Below are 25,213 nucleotides of genomic sequence, written 5' to 3'. Positions count from 1 at the left end.
ACTGAATAATAAGGAAAGCATCCCTTTCATCTGTTTAAAGCAATGCCAACAGCATTAATAGCAAACGTTTGTGTTTTATAATGTTGTCATGCAATTCCATAAAAATGGCTTGATATTCCAGTGTCAGAATTGATACTTATGTTATGTATTAACTATATTTATCTCGCAAAAAGAGGGGGGAAAAAAGCTCTAAATTTAATTTTACTTGGATGTGAGTACACTGCTTTCATATTTCAATGAAAAAAATCCACATGGCATGAATTTCTCACTGAAAAAATTTGAGTATTATTAAAACTGATGAAACAAAACACAGCAAAAAGAATTTTTCTTCTCTCACAAAAGGTTCACAATGCCACACTGCTCTGGTTGGTATCATTTCTAAAATTTGATTTATGATTTCTGCCTCATAGAGGGTGACACTGCTTGGTACAGATTTATTTTGCAGCTGTCTGCTAAGCACAATACTGTGGTTCTCCTTTCTTTTTATATATACATATATAGGCAGCACTGCAGGAGAAGCTGGTGCATAAACAATTGCCAGGCACCAAAAGTCATATGGCATGCAAAGCAGAGTGTATATTGTGAGGATTTAAGTATTTGCACTGCCATTAACTGCTGTTTATCTTACAGTTCAGACCCTTGAAAAATCTGCATATGGTAGAGAAAATTCTATGAGGATTTCAGTGCCATATTAAGAGTTATAATATTTATTACTACACTTTGGACTTACCAGACTTTCATCTGAGATGTGTACTGTTTAATAAAGATGGTTAAGTACTATCTCCCCTATTTCACTGATTAAGGATCTGAACACCTTCTGACACAACCAGAAGAAAGATCTAGTTGGCAAATAGTGCAGACCAGCAGAAGTAATTCTACAAAGCAGTACAATTGACACTGATGGTTGGAAACCTACATTATGAGCATTGGAATATATATATATACACACACACACTGGTTGCTCTAAAAGTACTGCCTCCTATTTATTTCCATGAAAACGACAATAGCTACAAAGAGAACAGCAACATTATTTGATGAGTGAATTCTCAGATAAAAACACTATTTATCAGCATAGTCATCACCATTAACTGCATTTTTTGCCAGCAACTAACAAGAACCTGAATGTGCACTCATAACAAATACGTACTACTGGAGGTGACTCACTGTCACCACTGCTGAAAGGCACCACCCACCACCTCACTGTGCTTACACCACTGTTTGGTTTCCATAAGCATTCAGCAAATATTGATGAATGTCAGCCGTTTTTTTCCACATGGAGGAACTCAAGGACACATCTTTGCTCCGTATGCACTTCCATGTCTGAGACTATTCTGCTGCTGGCTGTCACACGGCAGCAACATGTACCTGGACATTGGTGGAAGGTTCAGCCTCTACTGCCATACCACCAATATCCACTTCCGATGTTGTGGGCCAACCAAAAAATAAAAATAGGAGGCATTGTTTACAGTGTTTTGACTTGAGGGGTTGTCAACAAACCATGTGAACAAAGCACACCTGAGACATTCCCCTGCTGAGGGCTCTAGCCCAGTCAATGCCTAAGTCTAATACAGACCATGAGATGTCTGGCCCTAGGCACTGTCACAATGGTCCAGAATTTCGAAGGCCTGCAGAAAAGATAACGAGTGACTTTCACAGGTTTGCATGTGTACATGGGGCTTTTTATACAGAGCTCCTTTCCTGAGTAGGTTAAGGATTCCAATACTACGTAGATGTAGCTGTTGAGGCGTTTTAAAAATCAAAGAATACACAAGTATCACTTAAAATTTGAAGAGGATTTAGGACCAATTTTTAGTCCCTTATGCAACCAATTGCTACCTTGTACCTAATAAAATATAGTAGAGAATTCAAGTTGATCTGCAGGCATTATAACTCGTCCTTCAAATCTAACTAAATACAAAAAGTGATAAATTATAGCAAGTGATCCTTGCTTTTTAACTGGCATTCCAAGTCCATTTGCCTTTCTAATGCATTTTGAAAAAGATAAATGCTCAACACTTAAGCTGCACATAAGCTTCTTGCTCCTTTATATTATTTCCTATAAATATAAATGCTTTTGGTCATGCGATTTGATCTTTGAGTACATGGTACAATAAATCTAGTCACAATTCATTTCCCTTAAAAACAAACACGACCTTTTTAAAAAAAAAAAATCCAGGGCAAAAGGGTTCTTTCTTAACACATAAATACCTAATAATCTGAACAGACCACTTAGCTCCAAAGTAAAAGTCACGCACTAAATAGATACGTGCTTTCCACACCAGACAGCAAAAAATTTTTTATGCAGGAAAGTCTGTGAAGATTGAGCCAATCACTTGTCAGCTCCCATGTCATGCCAGCTTTACCTGTTCCTTTGTATTGATTGCAGGCAAATTTGATTGTAATTTTCTGTAGAAAACCCCAATGTAAACCATCCTTGCCTTACATATACCACAGGAAAAGTCTCCGGTCCACTGGCTTTCTTTTTTTTTTGTATATGCACAGGGATGCTACAGTACTAGCATATATACTATGAAGCCACCTCATCACGGGAAATTCCTTAAATTGTAACCAGCACCTACCTATTTTATCCTCCAGCTGACACAAGCACTTTGAGTTTAGCCACTGTCACCTGTCTACTGCTGTTTTGACTGTTAAATATATTGAATGTATTAACACCAGCTGCATTCTAAGCACTAAAAGCATGTAGAGAGATGTTTACTTTCCATACATAGTAGTGTTTAGGATAAAAATAAGTCAAAGAAAAATTCAGAATGAAAAAGAGAAGAAAGGATTTTCATGAACAGGATCAAGTAAGTAATGTATAAAGGAATGTCTGTATTCTGTTATGATTACTTACTCTATTTTGATCTCACATCCTCTGCTTCACCCTGGAAACATTCTCTGGCTCTAATTGAAGTTTCCAAAATATAGTCTTCATCAACATCAATTCAACACATCATCATCTAAAACAAGGTGATAAAGTTGGTATTTATATCTATCAGGGGACTGACTACAGATGATGACAACAACCATCTCAAAAGGTATAATTCTCTGCCACAGTATGTATCAGTATTTTTCTTAATTATTTCTGACATTTTATCTATTACTCCAAGGACTTTTTCAGAGGGTGGAAATAAAAGGGAAAAATGGTTTTTGTGCCACAGATGAAGAAATACATCTTCTGTAAGTAATTCCCAGAAGAAATCTTGGAAATCTTATGGGGTCCAGGAAATAGGTAAGAAAATAACATTTGTCACCCTTGCTGAATTGGGCATCTAAACTTAGAGTAGCACCAGTGACTTATCTGCCACTCCTTAGGCAAGAAGAAAAGTGAGAATACAGAAGTGTGTGGGGGAAAAAGAGCCCCATGAATATTTCCCAGTCAACCGGAAACCTGTCTAAAGATTCTGTTCTTCCAGCTGCTTATATCCTGTTTTCCCACAGCTGATGTCCTTTCACTTCTGTTATTATAAATTACAGCAAAAGTAAAGAACCATACAGTTTAAGTTATAGCAACTACATGAGTGCATCAAGTTTAGGACCAGCAAATAATGACTGAGAGTGGCCAGGAGAAAAACTTTCAAGTTAATGTGCTGCATAGATGCGATAAGAGTGGCCAATTATCAACATCTACAGAGAATACTAAGATAATTCACTGGTAGACAGCCCACAAAACCAAAGATACCCTCAAAAAAGGACTTGAAAAAGCTTGTTACAAGTCACTTCTTCTGACATGAGTCTGATGCAGAATGGACAACTGAGTTGTGAAGAACAACTTGTCACAGAGCCCTAGAGAAATTTCAAGCACAGTTGGCTGCCCAGCTTAATGACATTGTTATTAAACTCAGTATATATAAAACAGGCCATAGCAGACTCGATCTCAATGTTCTTATCTTAAAAACTTGAAAACACCGCATCTGTCCCAGAGCACTATACAAAAAACTCACGTGGTTTTTCCAGCCTTGGAACTAGTTTCTGTATGAACAGTCTTCTCTCACCCTCTGAATCTTCCAGAATCCTGTGTTGATGACCTACCAGAATGAATATAATGATCAAAACATGAGTTTCATGGAGTTATTCACAGAGGGCCTGTTTTATCTTGTTTCACACGGACACAAATTAAGCTAACGGCACTACATGGAAGCTTCTAAGTTCAGAAATAGGTACATACTAGGAACATGTCAATTATTCAGTAATTAACAGAATGAAACATTAACTTTCAGATATGTGTTAGTCAGGTGGTTTGTCCTTATTGTACACTCAATGAGAAATGAAAAATGCCTTTTTTCCCCCTTCTTCTAGCGTTGGCTACATGGTGGCCTGCCTTTAAGAAGGCATTTACTGCCTACCTCTGAGAGATAGAAGAGGAAGGGTGAATGATTTTCATGCTCTGGCACTCATTGTAGACTGTTTAATTTGTCAGGACTACTAGGCCATGGTTTTGTGCTTTGACAGGTTTTTGTTATTCCTGCTAATCCCATTTCTGTTGTGTAATGTGCGTGGCAGCATCTGGTGACAACAGAATAGAACACCTAATTGTGAATGAATACAGAGCGCCCTGTTCTGCCACATTGCCTGTTGCACTATTTTTGCATTTTTATGGCTGAGGGTGGGCTTCCAGGAGCTGCAAAGCAGACAGCCCATCGTTGTAATCAAATTTGCCATTTGCATGTGTGTGTTCTCAGCAGCCTTCTTATTTCTATAGCCCCCAGGATTCCCTGAGTTTGGCTTTCTGGCTCCCTCTTCTGAGTGGAATGGATGATCGTATGTATTTAGTAAACAATTGCTCTTTACAGTTAAGTCACAAAGTGAAACTGATGGCTTTAATTGCATTTGAGTGTCATTAGAGCGAGCAGAAGTGAGGTGGGTCAATGCAGTACCTGAATGATGTCTGCTGCTCCCACCCATAGCATGGCTTCATTCACTTGATAGACGTGAGCACTCCTCACTACCTGAGCATCTATTTTTCCAGTCCACCTTGTTCAGATCTTCCAGATCCTATTCCTCTTCACCACTCAATGTGTACAGGGTGTAGAGAGCAAGTAAAGGAGCTATGGGCTGTGCTCAGTGTTGCTCATGTAGACACACTTAGCAGTAGGTAGAGTAATAGTATAATGACTATAAATGCTCCCAAAATGTTAAGACTAGGATATATGTTTTAAACAGTGGTCTGGCAAATTTCAGAGGAAAGGGTTCAGTTCAATACCTTTAAATCTTCCTGACAGCAGATTTCTGAAATAATCAAATTCTTAGACAAATCCTTTCCTGGTAGGATACTGATGAGATGGTTCCATTTCTCTATGACCAAAACTGGCTCCAGCTAATGTTGTTATTATAGCATGATGCACTCAGAATGAAAAGTGTTGAAAAACATTCTTTTGGAAGAAGATTGGATGATGGTTGACAAGTGCTGCAATACGGCTACCCAAAATACCCATAGATCAGAGCAGTATTGAATTTGACAAAATGGACCAAGGCTATTATTTTGTAGAACACAAATATTTTTAATAGAACTATTAGCCTTCCAGTCTAGAGGTTCTCATATATTTTCAGCTTAGATTATTGTCAGTTACAAGCATAAGTATTTCATAATAACACCAATGAAATTCACTGCCAATATCAATCTTCCAGAAACTGTCAAAAGATTAATTAAGACAAAGCTATAAAGACTCAGAGATGCAAAGTATAGAAATGACAACTTCAAAGACAAAAACTTTAAGAAGCCTGCCCAGAATTACCAATTAAAATGCAGGATTGAATTTTCTTCTGTAACACTTAGCACAATTTTTCTCCCAGTAAACTACACAGCTCTTCTGTGTTTACCACAATAACACAGAATCAAAACATGAAGCCTGTTAGATGTGGAGACCAAAAAAGATCTGAAGCTGGTACAAAATTTAACACATCACTCAGATATTTCTCTAACTCCTCTGTATTATAAGATGCCGAAGTTTAAAAGAGGTGGTCAAACAGTAACAGTGAATATGAAAGCTTCAGTTTCAGGACTGAAGCATGAAGCAGCATACAACCCACAAATGAAACTAAGATCTCGTCTTATGCTTTCTCGTATCTGCTTCAGTTCAATTCTGAAATGAGTTCTAAGAAAAAATAAGATACTGTGAAAGCAAAAATATTTATGTACGCTATGCATACAAAACAGACAACCAAGGGAGAAATGTTCCTCCTTATCAAAGACTTGTATTAGATGTATCCTTCTTCTAAGCATCTATGGACAAATCCCCCAGAAAAAATGCCTTTAATCAACTATGGAAGCTGTTACTCGTTATCATCATCTGTTTATAATCAATGAGAACAGTTGGGTGCTCAGCACTCTTGAAAACTGAACCAATTATTTAGGTCACTAGTTTTTAACCTTTTTTCTATCTGTGGGCTCTTATGCATTTTCCAGTGGACACAAGGTGCTGTTGGAAATGGTGCTTGCATAGATAGATGTCACTTTATTTGGCACTTACAACAAACTGTCTAGTATTTATCTCTTCCCCTTTCATGCTCTTATGAAAATACTCTCAGTCTCCAAGTTGGAGAAAAATGCCACATTAATCAAATAAAGACATTTTCAGCTGAATTAAAAAAAAAGAATACCTGAATCCAACTATTTTTAAGAACCTTGATATGATATGCAAATAATATCTCTTCAGTTTGTGTCTAAAGTCTATGCTATGGTGATTACAACACAGGAAGAATGCAGTTCTGCAGACACTGTCTTTGCTGGCACAAGCAGCTGCTGCTGTGTCCTCCTGATCATTCTCATTACAATCAATGAACTGTTCTGTGGGATCATTCCTGTAAAAACTACTTTTCTGACTCAAATAGCATTATTCATGCTATAACACTCCTGATAATTTTGAATATGGTTTCAAACAGAGAAAGAAAGGGAAGAGTGCAGGAAAGCAAGGGACTGCACAAATACCCTATGTTGGTCCTAAGAGTATAAAATAAAAGGTGCCAACTATAACTAATGTGTGACTTCACATTTCTGTTTGTGTGTTAGAACAAATGAGAGACAGATTGGGTCTGCCACAGGAAGGAGCATTGGCTGAGACCTGGCCACAGCAAATTTCTGGTGTCCCACCTAAAGGAACCTTCCACCATCACTAGTGACCAGTAGCTGTAGAAACTGCTCCTGACACACGTCACAGGCAAGGATCATTATGCTCACAAACAGTCCTGTGTCAAATGAGAATTGCTACAGTGATCACTAACAATCACAGACTGAACAGAAAGCTGTTTGCAAGACTTCAGAATATTTCTAACGACATTTTACTGCTTGTTATAATAATAATTATTACTGGAATATATTTTACTGTCTCTCCACTAAACTACTGCATTGCAGCCACTGTTCCTAACACAGACCAAATAACATTTAACAGAGCAGACTCTTAATTTTCCAAGTCTGTTCACCTTTGGCCTCAGCTCCAGCAACCAAGAAGTGTATCTGCATCAGCTCTGTGGAGGCTGTGGTAATCCCTGGCACAAACCCCCTGGGAAATGCTTTGCACCAACAAACTCATCTCACATGTTGGAAGCTGCCAAACTACAGATGGAATACTTCAGCAAAGTAGTGGCTGAAAAGTTCCTAAAATAAAAGCAGCAGGGGAAGAGGGGAAGACCTCTCCTGGTTTTGATGAAAAAAATCTTTAGTCCTGAGTACTGTATTTAAATTAAATCTATTTGCTTTTCACACAGTTCGAATGGATGCTTTTTAATTATTGCTAATTGTTTAAGATATTGTTGTATGCCCCCGATGATTTAAACAGAATAAATTTCATTCCTTTAAAATCTCTTTCAGCTACAGGCAATATAGTAAGAAGCCCCATAGGTATGGCAGTAAAAATAACCATAAAGACATAAGCATTTAAATGAGGAAAGCATAGAATACTTCCCACTAGACCAAAAAAAAAAAAAAAAAAAGGAAAGAAAAGAAAGAAAGAAAAGAAAGAAAGAAAAAAAGCTATGTGTTTTGGAGACACAAGAACCAAACCATGAAACACACAGTTGAAACATTTAGGATGACTATGAAAAAGGTCTATGTTCACTTGTTAAGGAATGCGCTAAGGCAGACTAAAGCATGTGAATGGCCCTTTCACAGGTCACAGATTCTATTCAGTTCTTGGACATTGTTATTATCCTACAGAAATAGATGGGCCTCATTAATATTCTGAACATACCTGAGAGAACATTCTTAAGGAAATCATCCTCTGGTGGTTTTGGGTTTGTTGTGTTTTGGGCTTTTGTTTTTTGTTGGGGTTTCTTGGGTGTTACGTGCTTTTTGCTTTTGCTTTTAACCAGCAGTAGGTGTTACAAATAGTGTCTGGTTAATAAAGTATAAGCATAATTTTGGTGTTAAAAGTTTAATAAAGAGTCTGCTTCTGGATATATTTGTTTATGCAAAAATTCAGATTATTATTTTTAATTTTTTATTTCAGTAAACAATTTTGCCATGTAGATTAAAGCTGAACTGCAGTCATGTTGCAAGCAATTATATTCTTGGCACTTTTCTGAACATAATATAACAATTACCACAGCAACTGAATTTTTATCATAGCACTCCAAGCATGCAGCAGGTTAATATCAGTGTTCAGCGACTTCAGATAATATTTCTAAGATGTTAATGTTTAGCCAATTTCAAATGTAGCAAACAGCTTCTGATACGAACTGAGTTGTGTGCTTTTAAGATAATGTGGTTACACAGGCCCTGATCTTGTATAGAGTTGGACTGATGTCCCCCTTACAAAATGCGGGTAACGCTTGACGGGAGCCGAGCAAATCAGTATGCAGCACCAGCTCCATGGCAAGATGAGCTGTGATGGCAAAGTTAAATTTTTAAGGAACGTGACTCACTACAGAATGGGGTTAGGATCCCATCTCTGCTATGGTATCTCATACAGCTTGTCTGTTTACATCATCAGTTTTGGAATGCATGAACTATCACTGAGTGTTTGCTCGGAACCCACCGCTGTCCTGAAATGATGTTGTTACTAACCTGATCTACACTGGACTTTAAAGATATGCAGTTTGGTTTCAATTGTGTGACTCCTGCTGAGCGAACTCAAAAAGAAATAACCTCATTTTTTGAAGCTTGGTTCTTCTCCCTGCTGGCCCTCATGGGAGTTCTGCTGTTGCCTTCACAGAGAGTAGAAGCAGGCCCAGAAAATGGGTAATCGCCCTCAGTCATCTAACCTGTGCCACCATGCTTTGGATGCAGGACACTGATTTGATACAGCTACTCGATGTTCTTATCTTAAGACAAGATGTCTGGATGGCATACAAATATAGATAAAAGTAGATGACTAATTATCACATCTATTCTTAAGGCATGCATGAGGGAGGCAGTAAAGAGAAGGGGAAGTTTGTGGCTTACTCCCACACATAAATCCTCTGTGTGTCAGTGGGTGAATAGACACTACTTAAATCTATTGTGCAAAACTGATGTAGAACAACAATTAGCTGAAGCAGAGAAGAAACTACACTAGAAAGGCAAATATCAAAATATCTCTCTACTAAAATATTTGCAGGTAGTCATGTAATTCAGACACATAGCACGCCCAGAAACTGTGTCAAGTGTTTTGTACTCAAACCTTAATATGGCATGTGGAAAAAAAATCCCATTGAAATAAATAGACCTATTCATTTCAGAGACAGCGAAAAAGAGACGAACTTTCTTTGTCTTGCCACTTTAAAGCCCCTTGATAGCATTTTCCTTTTTTATTGTCTTTTAGATATAGATGCCCCTCTGCTTAAGTATCACCAAAGCTACTAGTAACAAATACCTAAATATATAACAGATGCATAAGTGCATCTTGGGATAAATACATTATGGACAATTAACTGTCATCATACCCCTCAATTACATTTTCACCCGCTCCTGTAGTGTACACCTGTGGCTTGTTAGTAATGCAATAAGTGTTGTAAAGCAACTCTAAGGTTCAAAGGTAGCTCTGCAAAAATCTGTTTTCCTCTTTTCTTAAATGTGCACTACATAAATGCAGAAACAGAGAAACAAACACAAGAGAAAAAGAATACCATCTCTTCTTTTACCAGCTGACACTGCTGATCAAGTGGAAATTTAGAATTTTCCTGCTATGTCACACAGAAAAGAAGCTTTGTGTGAAGTCTTGAGCCTGATTCTAATTTCACTAGGGTAGAAATTAACCCAGAGAAGCAGCAAGTGAAAATCACTCCTAACATTATTTCCTTTCTCGGTTGTGCAGGGTAATGTAATAATCATAACAGCATTTGAGAAAATTTTGTAACGCGCATCATTTCTGGTCAAAAGCAAAAGAAGTTGCTGGAAGCACAACTAAAACTGATACATATCTAGGCTACAGTATAATTAAGTCTACAGCTCTGCAAAATTGGTATTCGTATAAGTTAAAGTAGCTATTGGATATTCTTACTATAATCACACTTAAATCCATAATAGTTTCTGGAAGGATTATTTGTTATTAAATATGTGAGTGGTGTAATTCAGTAAGCTCTGTATATGACATTGATGGAGTGCCAGCAAAGAAAAATTTTAAACAAAAATATACTATACAAATGGTCTTATAATTGTAGCTAGAGGCAAATCCAGAACAGAAATACCCCTCTCAGGTGATATCCCAGTGGCATTAACACATTTATGTTCCTGATATACTTCTTTATGTTTTATATAACTTTCTTTTTTTTTTTTTTTTTTTTTTAATTCTATACACCCTGACTTACTACCTCCTTTAGCACTTCTGGATTTCTGCATTACTTATTTGGGAAAGAAAACAAAGTAAGTGAGAGGCTTTTCTGAGCTTCAGCATGAGAGATGGAGTGATCTTTGTAAAAATCCACAGATTCTGGCATTCCCATCACTTTCCCAGTATACAAGGAATCCCATCATCCAGAGCCTCACATGCTGGAGTCCAGATGACCCACTCCACCAGGAGTCTGGCTGAAGCACACAGGCTGCATCAAGGTGGGAGGCTGGGATATTCATCCCATCCGCTCTCCTCTCTGTAGACATCTCCCCCCCTGCTTCCAGCCACAGGGCAGTGAGGGCACAGCCATACCTCTAAGAGCTACACCCATACCTGTGTTCCACCAAGCAAAGCTGTTCTCACAGAGTTACCTCATCAGACAGAAGAAGGAAACATTATAAGTCCCTCTCATTCAAGACTTTCTCCAAAAAACAGGACATAACTCCTCACATCCCTGGTACTGATCCAGAACAAACCAGGCTGTTGGGAATTCCCAGCTACATTATAATGCTTTCCATCTGACCTCAGTGCTTTTGGGTTGAATCATCTGAATAAAACAAATCTCACTCCTAGAGTGGGATTTCCTGTTGGGACAGTGACAGTGAGATATTTACCTACTTACCAGTGCATTTCAGCAGAGGTTCTTAATAACAGTTCTTTTTTTCCTTTTAGCAAAAAAAAGCCTTCTTTTCAAGTCTTCATGTACCCCTTCTCAAATTGTCTATAAATTAAAAGTTGACAGCTTCATCTGTGTAATGAGCAGTGGTGGCAGCTGACACCTGTACAGCTTTCGGCAGCACCCTTTAATCACGTTGTTTGTTCTTGCTCATCTTTTAAATGGCCTGCAAAGCAACGGTGAAGGACAGGACAGTGAAACACTCACAGATAACATTCAAGAGCATAACTTCATTCTGTCATTAGTGATATACTTGAGAGACACTATATTTATTTATAGGCAAGAATCAGGTATGCACAGTTTGACCAAGAATGATTCATGGGCTGTCAAATGCCAATATGCTTAAACAGGCCTGAAAAGAACTGGGTTGGCTGACTGCACACAATCAGCCACTGGTCAGTCAGCATAAGCTGAAGTGAAGAGCTGTATCACCTTACTTTACTAAATCCATGGCCTCCACAGTGTTTAATTGTGGTTTTGGATGGCTCAAAACCAAATACAGTCTGATCTGTTTTGCTGAGCAATGACTGTCAGCTAACTTACCCTTGTGCAACCATGTACAAACAAAATTTCTAAATGAGTACGAGAAAGAGCAAAAGAAAAGATAAATGCAAATATTTTAAAAGTGTTAGCATTAATCATATGGGGACAATATTTAGCAGAGATAGAAAGTATGGTTAAATTGAGAAAAAACATCTGATACGTGCTGTATGCAAATTTTTTGATGTCTGGACACCTCATTGCTTGGAACGGCTTAAAAGATCTGAAAGAACAGACTGAAGACCAAAAAACATGTCACAAGTTAAAGTTCTGTATGATCCAAAAACTGTTCTGGATGATTTAATAAGAAAGTGTAATTTCTAGTAATTTTTTTCTTGGAAATGATTCATTGCTTTTGGTAAAAAGCTGGCTCCATACAGAGAATTACCTGTCCTGCCTCAGATACTTTTTTCCATATGATTAGAAAACATCAAAAAAATCTTAAAAAATGTCTCCTCCCCTTCAGATGCTGAACACCAGTATACGAATTGCAATACTTGGGGATTGTAACTTCCTCAGTAATGATAGGAAATACCCTAGCACCTATTGTCTAAGCACTTCTATTGACTAGTCAGGGCAAAATTAGAATCAGGAGCTTTTACATTGCTCTATAATTGGCCTGAGTAAAATCTAATAACAAATTCACAGTGTAGTCGGAACTCATCTGTTGTTTGCACTTCCTACTTCACAGATGAGACAGTCTCAAAAGACAGAGTAGGCTGAAGACTGGTTGGACAACTCTATAAGTGAAGTCTCAAGACTCTTGTCATTCTAGCTGTCTAAATTACTTAAACAGGACTCAGAGGGATTTAAAGGGGAGAAACGACATGACAAACAATTATATTCTAACACACTATTTATAACAATGCCCTTTCAGATTATTGTTCCACTCAGACTGACACATTACTGTAATCCCAGGGATGAATCAAGGGACTTAGAGTTAGATCATGCACAGCTTGTAGGCATAAAAAAATACGAATAAAGAACTGACATTCAGGAAATATAGAGCGACTCAAGGATAAATTCTGCTGGGATGAGCTTAATTTATCAATGTCAATAACAACGGTGAACACATCGCAAGAATACATGCATATTAATTGAAAATAACTCAGATTAAATCACTGCAGTTTGACATTTTGAGATAGGCACTTTATCTTTTCAAGAAAGAGAGCACTATAAAATCTTTAATCTGAAAACACATCTTAATTGCATGTTATCACCTCCTAATTGCTTCTATATTATATTAAACATTTTGCTAATTACTAGCCTGATCATGGTGTAAATAGCTTGAGGCTAGAGCTCATAACCAGCTGAAGACAACTGGGCACAATGTGGGCCACAAAGAAGTTTATCACTTCGGTGTATTATCACGGACTTCCATCATTATCAGTGTCTATCACTCTTTATCTCTGCTTCCCTTGTGAGATAAAGAAGAGAGGCAATAATGTAGATCAGAGGTTGAGCTGCATTTGAGTTAATCCATCTATTTCTAGCTCTAGATTTCTAATATTCCCTGGAGACAAAAGTTGTCTGCCTACTGCTGTCACTAATCTACTGCTTGAACACTGAGGCCAGAATGCTATTTGCTGTACCACAACACTGGGTAATGGAGATGCTCCTGGACAGCTGGAGGTGCACACTGCATCTGAAACCAAAGGACATGGATGAAATGTGTTGCTGTGAGCAATCTACCTGTTTAGTTTCAGAGCCTGAGTAATACCACAGACGATGCATAAGGAGCATCTGAGGCAGCAGTTTGAGAATTCATCAGGAATGACAATTATTTATGCTTAGGCAATAAAAATGCTCATACAGAAGTGCCAGGTGACCTAACAGTGCAGGCAGCCATTTGGGCAGCAACTAATAATTTGAGCATAGTAATAATTTAGATAATTACTGTTACCTGAAATGGGCAGACCCAAAGATCATTTTTAGGGCTTTTTTTTTTTTTCCTTTGAAAGGAAAACAATTTTATCCAACATCGTATTCAGGAATGAAGTAACTTTGTGGGTTACAAACTGCATGGTAAAATAGAGCCTTACAAAATATGATTTGCATTTGCCAAAGAGAAAAAAAAACCAAAAAACAACAACATTAAGAGGAAATCATTTGGCCGGCACATAAGTAAAATAGCTTTTCTTCCTTTGGCAGAACATAAGTTTAGTGAATGCAAAGAGGAGGTGGCAATACGTGGCCCATGAATTCTGCTCTATTTAAAATAGGGCTTTCACCACAGCTACTTTGTCAGGTCTGTAAGATGCCAGGGGCCCAAATTTGTCTCTGCTAATAACAGCTTACTTTTTTATCCCTTGCACTGTGGCAGCAGCAAGGGATCCATGCCTGAAAAATAACTCACAACTTCTTTCACTGAGCAGAAAGTTTACAAGCCAGGCAGAAAGAAAACAGACTGCAAATGAGGGAATATGAAAGACAGATTAGTTTAGGCCTGAGTTACCAGATGCCAAAACAAAGAGTTCTCAGCTCTAAACTGTTTTTCTCACTCAAGACCACACTTTATGGAATGGCATGCAGTTAACTGGTCGGAAAGTAATGCACAAATCTGAAGAATCCTTCCCACCTTCTCTCCACAGGGCTAACTGCTCAGCCCTCAGAGTGGGGGCACAGACCCCACCGCAGACCTCCCACTATCCCCTCACACCTCCCAAACTCTACTCTGGGTCTTTTGTTCCATAACATGCTTCTTCATGGGCTACACTGCTCTCTCGCTACCTAGATTCCTGAGATATGAACCCGTGCTCTATCAGAGCAATCATAAAATAAGTTAGACAAGTATAGTTAATAAATTATGAGTGCTAACCCTGGTCCTGCATGCTGCCCATCGATGCCCATCTCCCCTGAGGCTGCTGTGGCACTGTGCTGTGACATCGTGCTGTCCCATCTGTACGGTGCTCCCTCCAGTGACACAAGCTGCAGTGACACTGACAGGAATTGGGGGCTGTGAAAGACTGTGTCAAAGCTTCTCAAACTGGGCTTCCTGTCAACATTTCTTGGCTGCGAGCACACAGTGGAATGAAATACAGCACAGCTAACCTGAAGGAAGCAATGATGCACAGCTGTTTTATTGCCTGGTACAGGTAAGACATTTTTAGGGAATATTTTCTGCCTTTTAATGAGCCCACAACAGAAGGTTCTGAATTTATCTCAGCTGCCAGAATCCTCTCACTCTTTCAGGTTCTTATCTTTCTCTGTTTCTTTCCCTCTTTGTTTCTAGTTTGTGCCTGCTTAGAGTACCTTAAGCTCCTTTCTTCAGCTCCTAAGCAGTCCTTACAGGTGTCTGTGCTCTCCCCAAGAATTCCCTAATTTGCCTTCTTTACTTTCACTTAAGGTTATGAGAAGCCTGCTCTGTATTCTTGCCTGTCTTTGTATCCAAAGCAAGGAGAGGAAGACACTTCCTGGTGGAAGAAATGCTCTGCCCTGGGAGTTTGCCCCTGTCCTTACTAGCCATTTTGAGAACACCTTATATTGAAACACAGAGTGTACACTGCTTAAAGTCTGTACCACACAACACTGAACTTTCCCAAGGGCTCATTTCTGTGGTTGAATTTCATACCCATGCTACACGTGAATTTTATGATATTTGCTTGTTTGCATTTTCTCCACTGTCTTCACATATTTTATCTCCACAGCTACTAATTCTTGATATAAATGATGATAAGCAGTAAAGTATGGTCCATTAACTTGATTTTTAAAAGTATCTAAAATTTACGCAGTGATTTAAATAATAATATAAATTATATTAAGTATGTGCAGCAGCAGAGGGTACGGCCTCCTAAACAGAATGAATTTCTCCTTGGAGAGCACTGATTAGTTCATTTTTCCTAATGAATCTTTTGTTATAGTCAGAAGTTCCTTTTTTCCCCCTCACTGTCTCACTTATGAAGCATGCATATGTATATATGTATGTTCCATTTATATATTTGATAGCTAGATTAAGTGATATCCTACTTCACCTCCAGAAAGGGCACAGCACTTCTTAAGGAGGAAGCTGCATTTCTTAGGTCAGAGAAACTGAGGCCAAGTCATCCCATCCACAGATTCTCCACCTGCTCAATCTTTGGGTCAACTATCACCAAACATGTAATCCATTGCTAAAACGCTGCCTAGAGAAAAGTGGATGGACAGTGCTGCTTCTCTCAGTGAAATTTATTGTTGAAGCCAATTGGAAGGCATGTCCATTCAGACACTCCATCAAAAAGAAGCAGCAGATGGCTTTGCACTGCTTTCTTGAGCATCTAGGTATGCACCTCTGCTTCTGTTCTCCCCTCACTCTGCATATTCATACCATTCTTCCCTAGGGCAGGGAGGAGAGAGAAGTTCCCTCATTCACTCACATGTGCTTTACCTGCTCATAGAAGCCAGGCTGCCATCTGATCTAATGAACTTTGAAACAAACTCCCTTTAAGATAACTTTCTTTTACCTGCAGTGATGTTCCTTTGGTGGTTGTTTACCATCACCCAGGTCATTTAGGCTACAGTTTAAAATGCATCGTGACTGTTGTTTTTTTCCTCTAGAAATATCAATGTATGTGGTACTTTTCAATAAGTGGACATTAATTCACACTAAATTACAGTGGGATTCCCATGAAATTACATATTTCATCCACATGAATACTGAAAGAAATCATTATGATTAATGGTATAATTTATATGTGCATGTTGATGAAAGAATCTTAATCTAGAGTAAATTAGTACAGATTTATGTACTAATAATTTTGCTGTGCTCTAAGGTCCAGATGAAAACCAACTAAGTGATGTTGTATTGACAGCCAGTTCATATTAACATATCTTAAAGGGATAGTATAAAGGTATCAAATAAACAATTTCTAACCCATATTAACTTCATTTTAGCCTTTTTTTTTCCCCTTCAGAATCCATAATTAATATACTGCTAGGAATAAAGTTTCATCCTTTTCATCTTCACATATGTGCCCAGGAATCAAGGTAGATAAGATGAATGGAAATATTTCATCATAAAATAACTGACTTTTAATAGAGGAAAGTAAAGTAAAGGACCTGCTCCATCCATGTTTCTCTGAGCATGAAGACCGTGTGGATTGTGGATGAGGAATTTGATGTCTCACCAAAGCTCACAGCACCCCAGCTTACCAGGACAGCTGTGGCAGTCCCCTATGCTTGTCTGGACTACCCATCATGTTGTTGACTGCTGTGCCATACCCACGGCCCTAATCAGCTGTATCCCATGCACGTAGTTGGCTCCTGACTCAAATGAGGGACATGGTTTAGTGGCTATGATAGGGAGGGGTTGATGGTTGGACCAGGTGATGGTCCTAGTGATCCTTTCCAACCTCAACGATTCTACAATTCTATGATTAAGCAATCTTTATTGCTTAATGCAGCTAATAGAGCTGTAGCATCTGGGGAACTTACAGCCCATGAACTGAATTTACATGCAGGAAAATACCAGCAGAAGCAACTTTCTCATTGCCAATATTGTTAAGTGCTTATTTCTAACACTGAAGCACAACTAAGGCTGAGGGTAGTGTGGCTGAACAGGCCATGTACCAGTGCCAAGCAGTCACCTTGTGCAGTTAAAAATGCTGGCTGGTGGTAAACATGTGAGGTACAGTGCATTACTTAATATTCTGAAGAGAGGATTGTGAATCATTTTACATTAATTACTAAAGCAAATGTTTATAAAATGCATCTCAGTGTATAATCACCAGCTGATCTTACCTCTGCAATCCTTACAGGAAATAGAAAGTGGAACATAGGTTAAATTCTATGCCGATTCCTTCTTAAAAACGAGGATAAATTGCTGACCTGGCAAAATTTGCAATAATCTTTTCCCACAGTGCTCTTTGTACATTATTCTTTTCAAATATTTTTAAAAGAAATAGTCTAATTTAGTCAAAATAGTCTTAGGATTTTGCAGCAAGTTACTTTATCAATTTATAAAAACTTGGATAGGACCCCTCCCCCAAATGGTTACAGTCCCCCAAAATTGCAATTTCCTTGAAGAAAACTCCCTGAGCTCTGTGACTGAGTCTGTGGTGATGTAAGACAAGAGCAGCAGTACTACTGTACTTCAGGAAATTAATCAAAAATGTCTTCAACTCCCCTTTCAAATTAGGTATTTTAACGTTTTGCTGCTGGGACATATTTTTTTTCCTGTAGCACAAAGCTGAATATAAGAGGTTTGAAATTTTATACAATCTGAGATACATTATCTCGTAACAAATCCTGTTGGAGGATTAACTCTCTTCTAAAAGGAACCCAATGTCAGTTTGCAAAAGGAGAAATGACTGATGGCAACATTATTAATGACAAGCAGCTAATTTCTATGCAGTTTTACCTAGCTACTACTTACAGAACCTGCAGCCACCACTACACATTATGCAGAATACCTAACTAATTTTCAAAATCCTTGCTTAAAACTTAATTCAAGGGAAAGACCTCTTGATCTTACAAAAGGCATTATTGCCGGAGATTAAACTGCTTGATGCTATGTATTGTTCTAGCTGTAGTCAAGAGGGAATATTAATTGAGATGTTCCATGGATTACAGTGTGTATTCCACAGTGGTTCACATGTTTCCTGGTGGTCTTTCCAACAGGAATAGCACAAATGAGGGGAATAAGACGGATCATTTTGAACCTTAGTTGTTAAGCCATTGTTCTGTTGTGCACAAAAGGTAATGCTTGGTTGATTTGCTTTATTTCTGAACTGTTCTGATTTTTTCCCTGTGCACCTAATCTCCACCACTTCCTCTGTGAGTCATCAGCAGCTGGACCCAGTGAAACCACAGGAATTGGCTCCTGGTAAAGAGCTCTAATGGTGCTATTACTCAAGTTCAATTCTCTTTAAGCCTGGTAAAGAAGCATCATGAGTCATATGGTACAGACAAGAGTTCTTTTGCATTTGCTTCTTTAGGAAAATCAAAACCTATGCTTTGCTTTTTTTTGAAATGATTAAAATCAGTGTCTCCTGTGCCTATCTCTCTGCACGGCCTTTGCAACAAAGATGAAATGTCATTTTCCTTTGAATTTCTCATTACTTTTTCCTTGCACTTACCCGCTGTACAGCCTTTCTAAAAAACAAGTTCTTAAAAATAAAACAAAACAAAAAATCACAGCCATTTAGCTCTTCCCCTTCTGCTCATTTTCACTGCGCAGAAGTGCAATGTGATTCACACCTCTGATTCAGCTGATTTGATTAGTTGTTGCTGCCATACACCTGCTGCTGTCACGGTAGTAGCCTGTATTTGTGGCATAAGTTCCTGCTGCTGTCAGAACAGGTGGATATTGTATAGTAGATTGAAAAGAATGGTTTGAATGGCAATTGTTCTCCATCTCTACTTACACAAATCCAGGACAAGTTGGGTCCATCAAATTAGTCTCTCCCAATTTGCCTGCAGTTACTAGGATGGTCACGTATCTTATTTAAGCTAAGGCCAGATTTTCAACTGCAGATAAGAATAACCTTACCAGATGAGATTTATAGTAAGATGGTTGTTCACAACCTCTGTTCGTGGCTTATTCTTGGGCTTTTCTATACTAGACAATTTGAAGACTTCAGAGAGCTCTAGGGGATCTCTTTGACTCTTGGTAGGAGTTCCTTTCCTCTCCTTCAATTAAAACAAGTCATCCTTAACATTTAAAAATGGTCCTTATTAAAAGAATTTCTCATTGTTATTATCCTCTCAGAACAGCATTTTGCCTTCTGATGAAGTCCTGCATGCTGGTTGTAGGAGCCTCACTGAATTGTAATGCAGTGCTGCACAGGGACTGTTACTCTGTGACAGTGTTTAACACTGGACAGCAGAAAAAGAAAAGGAATAAAGGAAAAGAAAAAGAAAAGAAAGCAAGCAGGGGAAAAAGGAAAAAAAAAATAGGGGAAAAGGAAAAAATGAAAAAAAAATAAAAAGGAAAAAGAAAAAAGGATGAATGAAAACAAAGGGAGTTTATTGTTCAGCTTATTGAGCAGAGTAAACTATATAGCAGTTGAGAAAGATACTCCTGCAAAGCAGAGGGAGCCTTCTTTCCATACAGATCTTTGAATTACATTTAAAACACAATTCAGGAATACTCTCAAATCTTAAACTTTCTGAGTTGAATGTATTTCAGTGAAATACTGAATGACAGAGCAAGTAACATTCAACTGGTAGGAAGAACTGGAGAAACCAAATACAGATAATTTGAAGCCTCCTAAAGAGAGGTAAAATGAAACTGTAGTCTCTAAATTGGATCCTTTATTTATTAGCACAGTCGTATTTAAATGGATTAAGAGCTCCAACACAGGCATTCCCAAGTTGCACTCCACATACCACAAGTGGTACGCAAGTGTCTGCAATGTGACTTGTGACCCCTTGTAGAGCTGCAGGCTGAGGCTGCTGTCACCACTGTTGCTGATGGCAGTGCTTGGCAAGGGAAAGTTTGAAAATCATCATAGTCTTAACAGATGAACAGTTTTCCCTTTCATGCAAGATATTTATTTCAGGAAACAGAGTGCCTCATCTATAGCGGCTCATCTATAGCACACACAGTATTCCTCCAGTTTGAACAGACCCAAATGTTTTGGGGTCTTTATGCTATAAATGCAACCTAAATACCATCTTACCACCAGTGCCAAAATTTAGAATTGATTACTGCTGCCTAAATAAAGATACTGCTATTTCTCTTGATGTACTTTTCCAGCTAGCTATTAAATCAGTGGCAGACTGTAAATCATGATTGTGCGGTAGGGTTCTAATGTACACTTTTTCAAGTATGCACAACTGAGCAGTTGTGCTACAGAAGTATTTGTTTTTCCAAAGGCAAGGAAAAACAGAAATTGATAACATTTTTAATGGACTACAATTCTGTAATTTGGAATTATCCTCAAAGTTTTGTGGATTTTATATCTATTTCAAATTAATATTTGATTAAAGTATCTCTCTGTGCTATCCTTAGAATGATTAATTTGGTACTTTTATTCAGCTTTTACCTTTCATCTTGATGGCACACATTAGTGATTTAAAAATTTTCCAACTTTCAGGTTCGTACAGAAGAAAAGGCAGAAGCAGAGCTGTCAGTTTTAGTCCAATTCTAACAGATGCATTTGTTTTACAGTAGAAGCTGGTTTCACATTCTTAAGAATATTGTAAACAATTTGCAGCTGCTTGATTTTTTATGCCATCATAAATATTCATGACAATTCTTCAAGATCTACAAATATAAGGTGACCTTAGACCAAAAAAAAAAAAAAAATCAGACTCAGGCAGTATAGAGCACAAGTCATCAGGTTTTCACCTTTCTCAGAATTACACAGACAGCTGCAAAACCTGTGCTCAACATCACATGCAGGGCTTCTGGCAAATGGTTTTCCACTTTAACCAAAACCAATAAAAAAGCCACTGAGCTAAGACTGTGCTAGTGGAGAGTCTGGTAACGTGGTTTTTGAATGTAATGCAATGGTCCTGCAAGACCTTGCTGGGGTGTGATCAATAGCTCCGAATATGACTTTTAAATCACATACAGTATTTTGTATATATAATTCAGTACACATTTGTTGGTTTCTACCAGCACAGTTTTCTGGCATTAAGAACAGAAAGGAAAGTGAGTGTCTGCTGGGAAGTGGATAGAAAAGTGAAAAAGAAAAGTGGAAGACACAGCTGACAAAGCTAGCTGCTCTGTTTGCAAGCATGTTAATTGTCCAGCAAATAACACTAAATTGTGGAAAAATATATTACATTGTGTGGTATTTTATTACATGACATTACTGTATTATCCCAAATGTATGCAACAAACAGGTACCTTTTGCTTGCCCTTCAGCAAAGTTTTCTCTGCTTTTTGTTTCTCCCTGCAATTTTCTCCTTCAGTATTTCCACACACTATCTATAACGGGTATGTTTGTGTTTCAGGTTTTAAAACCAATAAAAGACTGTATGTGGAGACAGTAATTGCATCAGTAGCACCAGCCAGTCAGATAAGCCAGGGACGGGAAGGCAGGGGGTCCTGACTAATATGAGAAGATGTAAGAAAAGACTTGAGAAGGTGAAGTAATTCCACTCAGGAAGATGCAGGACTTTGAGGGAGTTGATCTTCAGTGGCATAAATTGCTTAAAATGATGCTGAATTACACCAGCTTGCCTTAAACATTTGGGTCATCTGATATGTAATTCAAGCACGGCCTACGTGACCTAGATTTCTAATGACACAGCTCAGCAAATAACGACTAAAATGACACATTAGTGACAAAAAATAAGATTTGTCCCCAAACTCATAGAACACACTTTCTACTAAAGCACTCCATCCACAACACACATTTTTCCTGGGGTAGTTACAAGGTATAAATAAATTACAGGTAATATTTTCATAAGTACACATATGATTTAGAACTCCATGCCCCATTTTTTAAATTGAAGGAAAATGTTTAAAGTGATTTCAAAGGGACTGAGGTGATGAAGCGCTATGGAAAAAAAAAATCCGACTGGGCTCCTCTTATATTCAGTGTCTGACCATAAATGCTCAGATGTCCCTTTGAAGGTCAGGGAGATCTAATATACTGAGCATCCCAGCTTCTTTCAGAACTGTGAATTAGACTCTGAAATGACATAAGTATTTTGAAAATGGAATCTAGCAAAATCTTGTGGATAGGTTGGTTTTAGTAAGGGTATCTGAAAGACTTACCTCTAAGGTTTAACAGCTTTAGGATGCGTTGTAAAAAAACACGTATTCATCCATGTACCCCAGAATGTAAAGTGAGTGCATCCCTGTAAACAGGAGAGAAAAAAAAAAAGTAAATCGATCATTTTTAGCATTTATTACCATATTACCAAGAAATCTGAAAGGAAATGCAAGAGAAATTGAAATACTTCCAAAATAACTCCCCCGTACTTAGCAGCATCAATGCCATCTTACTGCAGCTTCACATTTACAGCCCTAGGAATTTTCGCATACATAACTGTAGTGTTTCCTCTTGATTTCATTTGATCATATCTCAGACTGTTTTAATAGAAATATACTGATGCTAATGTCAAGTATTTTCAAAAATTTCACCCCAACTAAACAAATGAAGAATGGTCTCCTAAGAAGAGCTGTAACAATGACAATTATTTTGATGTATTTTGTTTTTGGTGTTTTTTTTTTTCTTCTGATGTGAAGTTCTTTAAGATAATGCAGTGACATATGTTGTACACATCCAACTAATTGTTCATGTTTATAGGATACAATCTTCCAATATGAAAGCTGTAATTTTTCTCTTCCTCTCTGTGGCTTTAACACAATTTGTCTTAACATCTATGAGACCTGAAGAACTACTCAGTAAATTAAGAAAACAATTTCTAAAACTGGACAATCATTTTCAGAGCCAAATTTTTAACTGTGGCTATGGGAATCCACTGTGACACTGACTAGGATCCAGAAAGCAAAATGCTTGTAAGGAAGCATTCATTGTTGATATGAAAGTAAGGCCTGATCTTCCTTGGAAATATTGGTCAGGTCAATTTTACACAGCTTACTTACACATGCTCAAGGTGGACATTATTTTTTAATGCTTACTTTACCATATGCATGCAATAGGAAACACTTGAGCATGTATGCAGTTAACAGGAAACAATGCTTACATACTGTTATGATTGTTTTTCCCCTCAAAGCACCTAAAACATACTTTCATGAAAACTACTTTTGGAAACAGAAAAACTGTGCACAGAGTAATTGTATTATATTTTTTTTTTCATTTCCAAGCCTGATTCTTAGCAAGTCACATCCTTTTTGCATTTTGCAGAAATGATATGTCATTAGGAAACGTAACTCTCGGTTACGTGGGCATGTCATGTTATAGTACATTAGAAAACATGATGTGCTGACATAACCATGCATGACCATTATCCAAAAGACACGTTAAATCCTGGCAGTTCAGTCAGAGGCACATTTAGTTCTCAGTACACATATTCGGCATATATTATAATCTAATCATGCGAAATGTAAAAGATAGAGAAAACAACACAAAGGAAGTAGTGCAGTCATGAAGTCAAATCCTTCATTCAGCATTCATCCAAATTCACATCTTAGTCTCTCCTTGTACTGCACATGCAGAGTATTCGGTCTCTGACTGATTCTTTATGCAAACAAATATCAAACAAATACAAATAATTATATTTGAACACTAGAAGAAAATAAAATCACCTTTCATTACCTCCATAGTTGTTAGTGTCGACCTTTGAATTTTATTCTTTCTCGACTCTCAGTGTGCATTAACATCTGGGACTCATCACGCCGTCCGGCGTTTCAACAAAGATGATGTCACCGGTGCCAAATACTTTGACAAACATGGCTACTGCATAAATCTAAAGAACTGAAACACCAGACAAATTATGTTTACGATTAAAGACAAAAAAGAATTATTTGTATCATGAGTTTAAGTATGTTGAACAGGCTTTCTTTACAGAGGGAAGACATTGACTCAAATCTATAAAAGCTGCGAGAGTTTGGAAAAGCTTTTGATCTTCCATTGTTTGTTACAACCTTGGGGAAGGTTAAGTTAACCTTTGAACAAACATTCCTACTGGCTTCCAGTTCACTCCAACAAAGTCATTCAGTAGTGAACTAAATTGAATTTAAACTGCTCTTCGATCAAGGATTGCTTTATTTAATTCAAAAGGGAATTTTTCAGTTGACCAATCCTACCAAAAGTTCATAAAAGTAGTGTGCCTGTACCAGCGAAGGATGCAGGAGACTCACAAAGAGGCAGATTTATCAAGTGGAACTGCACCACAAGTTTTGCATTTCTTCGCTACCAAAGAAAACTTTAAGCTATAGTTACAGGAATTGTGATCAGCAGTTTGTCCAATAAAAGTGTAAAAAAACCACCAACAACAAAAAATTAAAGGCACAGAACCACCAGGTCTTATTATCAGGCCTAAAAATCAGCACTGCAGTGATTCCAGTGGGTGATAATTGCACAGAGAACTTCTGTGACACGGTCACTAATTCACATTACAGCCACCTTAATGAAGTAACAACCAAACAATTGGTGGCAACATGGGATGTACTTGCCAAGAAACATCTCTAAAAATCCATATAGTTATCTTAGCCAAGACTTTTCATGATCTGTTTAGAAAGTAAAATATGCCGCAGAGAAAGATGCATTTTAGCTAATATATAAAAGCAAAACTGAAATTGCAAATTACATGTAAAATTGCAAAAAAAAACAAAAAACAAAAAAAACCCCAACAAATTACAACATAGCAGAGGTGTGTGATAGAGATTTGAATCTTTTAATTACATTGC

The 25,213-nt window shown here is 37.8% G+C and overlaps 1 long non-coding RNA gene across 1 annotated transcript in view; it reads right to left on the bottom strand.

Annotated features, from left to right (window-relative positions):
* The window catches only part of LOC125697887 (uncharacterized), a 31,166-nt gene extending 6,934 nt beyond the window's left edge, over positions 1–24,232 (bottom strand). The window contains exons 1-5 of the long non-coding RNA XR_007378967.1: positions 24,120–24,232; positions 22,613–22,695; positions 11,371–11,590; positions 3,948–4,031; positions 2,858–2,963 (exon numbers count right to left, since the gene is read on the bottom strand). This is a non-coding gene — a long non-coding RNA (uncharacterized LOC125697887). The remainder of the gene's footprint in view (positions 1–2,857; positions 2,964–3,947; positions 4,032–11,370; positions 11,591–22,612; positions 22,696–24,119) is intronic.
* Positions 24,233–25,213: the final 981 nt, after the last annotated feature.

This window comes from Lagopus muta, chromosome 9, assembly GCF_023343835.1.
Source record: "Lagopus muta isolate bLagMut1 chromosome 9, bLagMut1 primary, whole genome shotgun sequence".
In the NCBI taxonomy this organism is placed as follows: Eukaryota; Metazoa; Chordata; class Aves; order Galliformes; family Phasianidae; genus Lagopus; species Lagopus muta.
This window is presented reverse-complemented; position numbering and strand designations above follow the sequence as displayed.